General features: G+C 54.1%; 1 long non-coding RNA gene across 1 annotated transcript; it reads right to left on the bottom strand.

Annotated features, from left to right (window-relative positions):
- Positions 1 to 2,419: 2,419 nt before the first annotated feature.
- LOC140850730 (uncharacterized) lies at positions 2,420 to 7,940 on the bottom strand. The gene is made up of 2 exons (XR_012133782.1): positions 7,802 to 7,940; positions 2,420 to 5,358 (listed from the first exon to the last, which is right to left on the bottom strand). It is a non-coding gene; the product is annotated as an uncharacterized lncRNA (long non-coding RNA).
- Between the last annotated feature and the right edge of the window lie 553 nt (positions 7,941 to 8,493).

The raw sequence follows: 8,493 nt of genomic DNA, 5'->3' as shown, positions 1-8,493 counted from the left end.
AAGAGGGCACTGCTCACTCTGGGCCATGGTTTGAATGGCAAAATGCATCCTAAGAAAGCAAACCTTCAGCAGATTGATTCACTCCCAAAGATGGGGTGGTGGTGGTCAGGCTGCACAGACGGACAGCAGGCCCTCTGCCTAGCAGTGCATGCATGCAAACATACACCCACACACCCCCTAACAGAGCTTCTGGAGGCCTCCAGACACCAGGGGGCAGCACAACACACCCTCCGAAGCCAGAGGGACCTGCCAAATGGCTCAACAAGGTGCTAGGACAACAGAAAGCCTTCCAGGAACAAATCTAAGTAGCCATGACATGCAGAGGAAGGAATCCCAGGAGCGGCAGGTGGCCCACACAGCCAGTTCATAAGTCTTTGCCACTTCCCCCAGGCAACTGGTGAGTGGCTTCCTGTGAGACAAACTTCAGCCAGAAGAGGGTGTTTGTGAAATAAGATGAGGAACTCACAGGCTACAGAACAGGAAGGGATGAGGGAACGTAAGCAAAAGGTAGTCCACATGCTGAGACAATGGCCACCCTAGGTTGTTGGGCTTTTGCTCTATGCCTACTGGCAAGTAGATAAAGGGGTGTGTCCCATCCCAATCCCCTGCACACCCCAGCCTCTCCATAACCTCCCTGTCCATGGAACCCAGCCACACATTCTCTGTGCCTTCCTCCCTAAGGAAAAACAAGTAAGAAAGGAGCACCCAAGAAAGAGTGCAGACAGTTCTCAAAAGGTCCTTTGGTTTGGGGACCTTTGAAATGCATTCAGAGGATTATTCTAAGCTCTCTGAAACCCCCTGGCTCCAGAGAAGAAAGCACTCTCTGTTGTGAGACCTGAGTGCAGGGGCTGAGAGCACTGGCTCTGGAGCCACTATGTCTGGGTTCAAATCCGAGCTCTGCTGTTTACCAGCCCTATAACAATGGACACGGTACATGACCCTCTGTACCTCAGTTTCCCCCTCTGTAAAATGAGGATAACAAATGGCTCTGTAGGGCAGTACTGTTGCTTACAACAGTGGCTGGTACATAGGGAGCCCTCAATAAATATTAGCAAAGGTTTTTCCTCAGCCCAATGGCAATGCAATACTAATAACTCTACATGTCATGTAAGAAATATTGTTGTATTGCAACACGGGAAGGCATTTGAAGAAATACTGAAGTTTTCATAGAAAGCAGCTCAGAGACATGCAGAGTACTGCTCTCAAAACAGACCAGAGGTCCCAAAGATTTATGCTTCTTTCCATCAGAATGCAGCTCATGAAGGCCACCAGGCTGAGGAGGCTGCATGGAGTGGAGGCCCTGAGGCTGGAGTAGGAGTGGAAAGATGTGGTGCCTCCCAGAAGGTGTGCAAAGAGAGGGGGATACTGTGTGCGGCTCTTCTGTGCCCACTTTGGCACAGTTTTGTGCAGGACAAAGAGAAGACTGCTCAGATCAAAGCCGGGCTTATTAAATTTCTCAGCCACAGGCTGAAGACACATGCTATGGGAGACAGGCCCACATGGGAAAGCCTGGGGAGAGCCAGCCTTGAAGAGGCCAGGCGTGCACCAGAGGCTGAGAGGAGCCCACCTTCCTCAGAGTAGGTTTGGGCCTCCTTAGGATGGGGAAGAAAGAGTTAAGAGTCTGGCTGTGGAGGGCGGCTTTGCAGCTATAAACAGAGAGCCCAGGGAGGGAGCAAGCTGACACAGGATGTGGCCAGGGCTCGAGCTGTCTGATTATTAACTTCACTTTTATTTGGAGGGGGATTCGATTCTGTTTTACTTCCCATCAAGGAAGTGAAAGCCCAGATCTCAGAGGGGCCCTGGTTTCAAATTGTTTTGTCACAGCTCATTCATTTTTCCTCTTAAATAAATAAACAAAACCACCTCTTTGTTTTCTCCTTAATGAGCGTTCAGCAAATCATCTGCGGGTGAGGCATGAAAGGGGTTTTCTGGAGTCTTTCATGGGGCACTTTTGGCTTACTCTCTTACAAAGAGAAAGAAAGGGTTCTTTAGCTTCAGCCTTCTTCTCCAAGAGGCTCAAGGCACTCTCTCTCCTGCCCCCTCTTGAGATCTCAGCCTGGAATCACGACCTCAAGCCCAGCTTAGAACTTCCTTGGCTGGTCCTTGGCCCAACCTGCTGACTGTCATCCCTTGTCACACGCTGGGACCCTGAAGCCACACAGAGGAAGCAGCGAACCTGGGACTCAATGGCCACTCTTCTTGGTCAAAGCAGGACCCATGGTTCCTGTTCCTAGGGCACCCTGACATTTCTACTAAAAATAACTCAAAACAGTTACACATACAAAAGGATTCCATTACAGGGCTTAAGAAAACACCATTGTATGTTCCTTTGTCCAAGGTTCAAAATGTTTGGGAACTTTGTTTCCAATACCAAAAACTCATTCAGTAATTTCATGATTCTCTTGCAACAACCCTTTCCTGAACGACCTACATATGTGAGGCCCCTCGGAAGGCACAAAGACCACCACCACATGCCCCCTCCCCTTGCGGTGCCCACGGTTCAGCGGGGGGCGGACGCAGGGAGGAAAGGCGGAGAGCCCTACAGCAGAGGCTAAGGGTACTGCAGACGGGCAGAGGAGTGGGGAGGCAGCTTCTGCTGGACACTGAGGAAGGCTTCCCGCCGGAGTGGGTATTTAAACTGGACCTTGAAAGAATGACAATATTAAGAATATTCTAGAAGCTGAGGTCCTGTGGCCCCTCCAATGGCCTTCGGAATGGCATGTAAAGCCCTCACGGTGGAGAGAGACCAAAGGAGTTGGCGCTTAGATTCAGCTCCCGACCCCCAGCCCTTGCGCCTTGGCTGGGAGCCTGGCGCGACCTGTTCCGAAGCTCCCGCCCTTGGATCTTAGCGCGTCTCGGGTCCCGACACGGCCACCGACGCACACCTGACGGCCACTCCCACCGCCGCCGGCTTTCTGCTCTTTGAATGGGGCGAGAAGAAAGGTGACTTGGAACAAATCCAATTCACTTACAAAAACCCGGGCTTTTGTAACTGCTAGTGGGGTGGGATTTCCGAGCACCCCTGGGGAAATTGCCAGGGACTAGGTTTTCCAGAAGTTCTGAGAAATTCCTCCCAATCCCAGGGCACTTGGGCTTCCAACCCCAGGCGGCCGCCGGCGAGCAGGGGGTTAAGCCGCCGCCAAGATGGCCGCCCTTTTGCGCCTCGGCGGGGTCACGCGGGAGGTCGCCCTCGGCCTCCGGGGACGCAGTCAAGGTCCCGCCGCCCCCTTGGAGCTCTGCCCCAGGCGGCTCTCCTCCCCAGCGCGGCCGGCCGCGGAGCTCTGCGAACCTTCCAGACCCAGGGCAGCCACCCTCCCCGCCGGGCCGGCCCTGGCCGCGCGAGGAAGGGAGGCCTCCTCGGCGAAGCGGGGACCATGGTGCCGCCGGCCGAGCCGCTGTGGCTTCTAGGAACGTCTGGGACCCGAAGGCCGAGGCCACTGCCCGGGACGAGCCCCCTTTCCGTTCCTCCGCTCCCGGCTGCTCCGAGAGCTGCTCCCGCCTGAGGCCTTCGCAGGGGCACGGGGGACGTGGTCGCACTGCCCTCCAGTGGCCAGCCCGCCAAACAGCACGCGTGGGCCAGGGTCGGGGTCAGGGGAGACGGGGCCCCTCCTTAGAGAAGGGCTGCTGTTTGCTGCTTTTGGAGACGTGGCTTTGCGCATCCCTTGGTTCCTCTTATGCAGCCCAAGTTGCCCTTTGCCAATGTGGACACTGGCAGAACGGTGGTTCTCAAACTTTAGTGTGCACCAGAATCCCGTGGTTCAAACCCAGACTGCTGGACAGAGAATTTGCATCTCTAAGTTCCTAGGCGGCTGCTGGTCACTGGTCCTGGGGCATGAACCGGACCACTGGCTCAGTTCTTCATCATGTCCTGGGGATTCAGCACTCACTCACGAGGTATATAACGCACCCTGCCGGACACTGAGGACCAGAAGTGACCACCACCAAGTAGCCAGATTGTAGGGCCAGCCTGGCAAGTGAAAGCCAGGTATTCTAGCATGAGGATGCTTGCTATTTGGTATCAGCATGTTTGATGGGTGCAGGAGGGATGGGCTGCAGCCCCACTCCCCTGCCTCTTTGTTCCTTATGCTTTGATGAGGAGGCATCTTCCCATTCAGCCTGTCACCGTGCATAGTCACTGCCCTCCCCAGTTCTCTCATTGGAGAAGGGGAGGGGAGGGATGGGTTGGATGAGCTGATCCCCAAGCAGAGTCCACTAGCATATACCACTGGAGGGATGAATGCAAAGAACCCACTGCTCAGTGACCCTACAACTATGTAAAGTAAAGCCTTGGAGTTCATAGCCTCCAGATTGTGGGGAGGGAGAGAAGAGCACCTGAAAATCATATGCTGCTTAAAACCAATCGGGTTCAAATACTGGTTCTGCTCCTGACTTGCTGTGTGATTTCCAGCAAGTGGATTAACCTCTCTAAGCCTCAGCTTCCTCACCTGAGAAATGAGAACAACATAGTACCTACCTCAGAGGGTCATTCTGAAGATTGGTAGTAATAGCTACCAAGTATCAAGTACTTATTCCACTGGGCACTACACTAAGGGCTTCTCATCCCTTAAATGGGGCCGTGCACAAAGCCCTGGCCCCCAGCCAGAAAAGAGTAAGGTCCAATAATGTGAGCCATCGTGGTTATCATTTCACAACAGCTCCTAGTGCTGTGCACACATGGCACACTCAACAGACAGAAGGGTCAGAACCATCCCTTGATGACACATAGTAAGCACTCAATAAATGGTGGCCTGCATTTTCAGTCAAAGAGAAAGGGCCCTTGTGAAGAGGTCCTGCAGCAAAAAGGAATGTGGAGGGGTGGGTGGCCTGAGATGATGGCGCACCCACTTCCCAGGAGGGCCAGCCCAAAATCTAGTCAGCCAGTGCCTGAGCTGGAACATCAGCTCTTACTCACTCTTCCCAGAGAGCAGCTAATTAGCCTCCTCTCAGCCAGGAGCTCCCCAGATGAAAGGTGCTTAATACAAAATGCAAGGCGTGACCCTCATATTTATAATCAAGGTTCCCTTGGGTGAGGAAGGCTCCAGGGGTGGAGAGACAGGCCAGATCAGGGCCTCGCCTTCTTTATGACAGAGGTTCTCAGGGAAGGGAGCTGGTCTGGAGTGGTTGCAAGCCTGAGAAAAAGGCTCCAGGGTGGTGGGTGTGGAGCCGCCCAGGTCCTGGGAGTGGGAGGAGCCCGGTGGCTGAAGGGGGCAGACTGCTCCAGGCCCCAGGCTGCCTCCCAGAACCAGGCAATAACCTAGGACAGGGTGGGTCAGAGCAAGGGCTCTGATGCCAGGCTGTTGCATAGAGATCCCAGCTCCACGGTGGCCGTTCCACGTCCCAGAGCCACAGCTTCCTCATCTGCAAAATGGGGATAATGATAACCCTGAGTCACAGCTGTTAAGTGACAGCACAGTACAAACAGGACCTGGCATCCACCATGTAAATGAGGATTGATGCAGTCATGTTCAACAGACATTCGTGGAGCACCTACTTTTTGCCAGGCAATGGACGGTGGAAATACCAAACAGATCAAGTATTTCCCCACGTGGAACTTGCATTCTGTGTGGAAGACAGATAATAAACACAAGAACCAGGAGATTCCTAATACATTGCGTGGCAGTGGCTTGCACTGTGAAGATGAGTTGGGCACAGGGATATGACAGGGGTGACATGTCAGATGCCATGGTCACATGCACTTTTCAAGGCAGGTAGAGGCAGGTATGGGCAGATTAAGGAAAAGACAGTTGAAGGGCCAGCCCAAAATTCCCCAGCAAATTAGAGGCTGGAGCCTGGTCTGCAGCCCAGGAACCTTGACCTGCAGCTGGTGAAGCAGCCACTAAAGTCCCCTTTACCTCTGGCAAAGGGATTATGCCAGCCTAAGCTGCCAGCCCCCCTCTCTGCCTTGGCCTCTGCCTGGACCCCAGCAGTCTGGGGTGGGACTAGGGCTGGAGGGAGGGTATGGACACAGTCACTAGGGTAAAGCAGCTCCATCCTCAACGACTAGCATCCAGCACTCAGCCTCATGTTCACCTTGTCTCTCATTCCTCCTAACCACCTGATGAGATCAGTAGCAACCCCATAATTTTTATTGAGGCGAGATTCACATAACAGAAAATAAAGTATTTTAAAGTGACCAATTCAGTGGCATTTACCACATGCACACGTTGTAAGGACCCACCTCTATCTACTTGCAAATCACTTTCACCACCCCAAAAGGCAACTGCATCCATTAAGCAGATGCTCCCCATTTCCTCCTCCTGCCAGCCCCTGGAAACCACCAGTCTACTTTCTGTCTCTATGGATTTGCCTATTCTGTTCACATCATATATCCAGACCTTCTGTGTCTGGCTTCTCTAACCCAGCATGCTTTTAAGGTTCATCCACATGATAGCATGGGCTGATACTCCATTTCTTTCCATGGCTGAATAACATTCCATGGTATGTAAGCACCTCCATTTTACAGCTGAGGAAACAGACTAGGGCAAATAAACAACATCCAAAGGTCACAGCCAGTCCGTGGCAGGGCAGTTGATCCCAGCCTGAGTCCACACTGTGGAAATGTGGCTGTGCAAGGGAGGGCTCCCCCAGTATGGCCTGGCCTCTTCTCAACAGGTCTGAGCAAAGTGGCCTCCCAGCCACCCTGCTCTGGGCAAGGCCAGAGCAAGGCTGAAGAGGCCACCTCCTCAGAGAAATCCCAGCTCCTGGCCAACCACAGTCCAGGGCATTCTTGGGGTTCAAACCCTCCCTCTCAACTGGGTCATGAGATTGGGAGGTGCCTCAGCCCTGGGGCCAACCTGTTGGGCAGGCCGAGTCAGGAGCATTGTCCCCAGCCAGCATCCCGCGGCAGAGCTGCGAGGCCCATCCAGCAAGTGGATACCTCAACGGACAAGCATTTATTAAGCACCTATTCTGTGCCAGGTGCCATGAGGTCCTTGCCTTTAAGGCACTCTCTTTCTGAGGACAGCGCCCATCCCTGAAGAGAAAGTGGGTGCTGGGCCCAAGGAGCAGGACACAGGGAATCCTGACCTCAGCCCAGACGTCTGCCCAGGGCCGGGCCTGCTAACCTCCTGTCTCGGTGTAGGAGGAAGGCACAAGGCAGCAGTGTGCAGGACTCTAAAACACCGATGGGGATGCCCACCTAGGCTCCCTCAGTGCCCAAGCAAGACACAGTGTTCACTGTCCATTTACCTTATTCTGACCATGTGCCACCTAGAGGCTATTCATTGATTCATCTCATTCATTCATTCAGTGTGAGTCACACTATTAGGCAGCCAGGATAGAAAGATTTAAAAACTAAATACATAAAATAAACCCTGTCCTTTAGGAGCTTAAAACTGAGTGGACTAAGCAAACTCAGAATGACCACGTGGCCAGGGGGGAGGGGCCAGCTGCAGCTGGAGCATGGGCGGCACCTGCCTGCATGGGTCCCGCAGCTGAACCCATCTCTAGACTACACCCGCACAAGGCAGGGACGCTCAGTAAACCAGGCTGAAAACATGGGCCTCAGGGTCTGGGGCTCCTTAACCACTTCCCCCACCCCCACTCCCATCCAGGATGCAGAAGGCTTTACCCAGCAAGGAAATGTCCCCCGGAAGCCCAACAAAGCCCCATCATGTGGCTCTGGGAGGCAGCTGTGGGGGAGCCAGGCTGAGCTGAACAGCCAGAGGACTAACCCAGGGGTACATCACCAGTGCACGTCCTCTGCCACGGCTACATCCATCCCCCTGATGACAGAGCATTCCTAGGTGCCAGGCACAAGCTCAGCAAACACACACATTTCTTAAGCTTCAAGGATTTTTACCAGTAACTTGCCCAGGGCTTGTGGAGAATCTGCCTTCTAGTCTGATCCACACCTGCAGTTCTACACACTTCCCTCAGCCAAGGCTGGCACACGGCACTCCCCCATGTACTTCCTGCGTGGCCTCCTGGCTGGGCTGTCTGGGGCAGAGAGGAAATCCCTCCACCCAGAGCCCCACCCCAACCACACGCCTGACCCTGTCCCCTCCTCCACCCCAGCTGACCTTCCAGCTCAGCCAGGCTTTCTGCAATCAGGAAGCACCTTCTGACCTCAAGGAGCCCCCAGAGCAGCTGGAGGGACAAGTGGGAAGAGGTGGGGGCTGACGGGGTCCTGGCCACATATGGGCCTCGGATGGGAGGGTCAGACGCTCTAGGCCTGTCCCCACCAAGAGCTGTCATGGAGAACTTGTCGGCAAAAGGGGAGGGAGAACGCTGAATCTTCCAGGTTTTTTGGCTGACCCGATGCAACCCCACAGTGCCCTGTGGGTGAGAAGGCAGAGGGAAGGGGTGTGTAGGAAGGCAATAATTATTGCCCTCTATTTCAGGGGTGGTGTAGGGGCCACCTGCCAAGGGAGTACAGCCTGGCCGAAAGGCAGGGACGAGCCCCTGCCTGTCATAGGTGTAGCTTGGGGCAGATGGGGTAGCCATGGTGAAACAAGAGACGGTTGTCTCCACAGCCAGGACATGGCCACTGAG

Source organism: Manis javanica, chromosome 8 (assembly GCF_040802235.1).
Source record: "Manis javanica isolate MJ-LG chromosome 8, MJ_LKY, whole genome shotgun sequence".
Lineage (NCBI taxonomy): Eukaryota > Metazoa > Chordata > Mammalia > Pholidota > Manidae > Manis > Manis javanica.
Note: the sequence above shows the minus strand (reverse complement) of the source record. Positions and strands in the feature narration are given on the sequence as shown.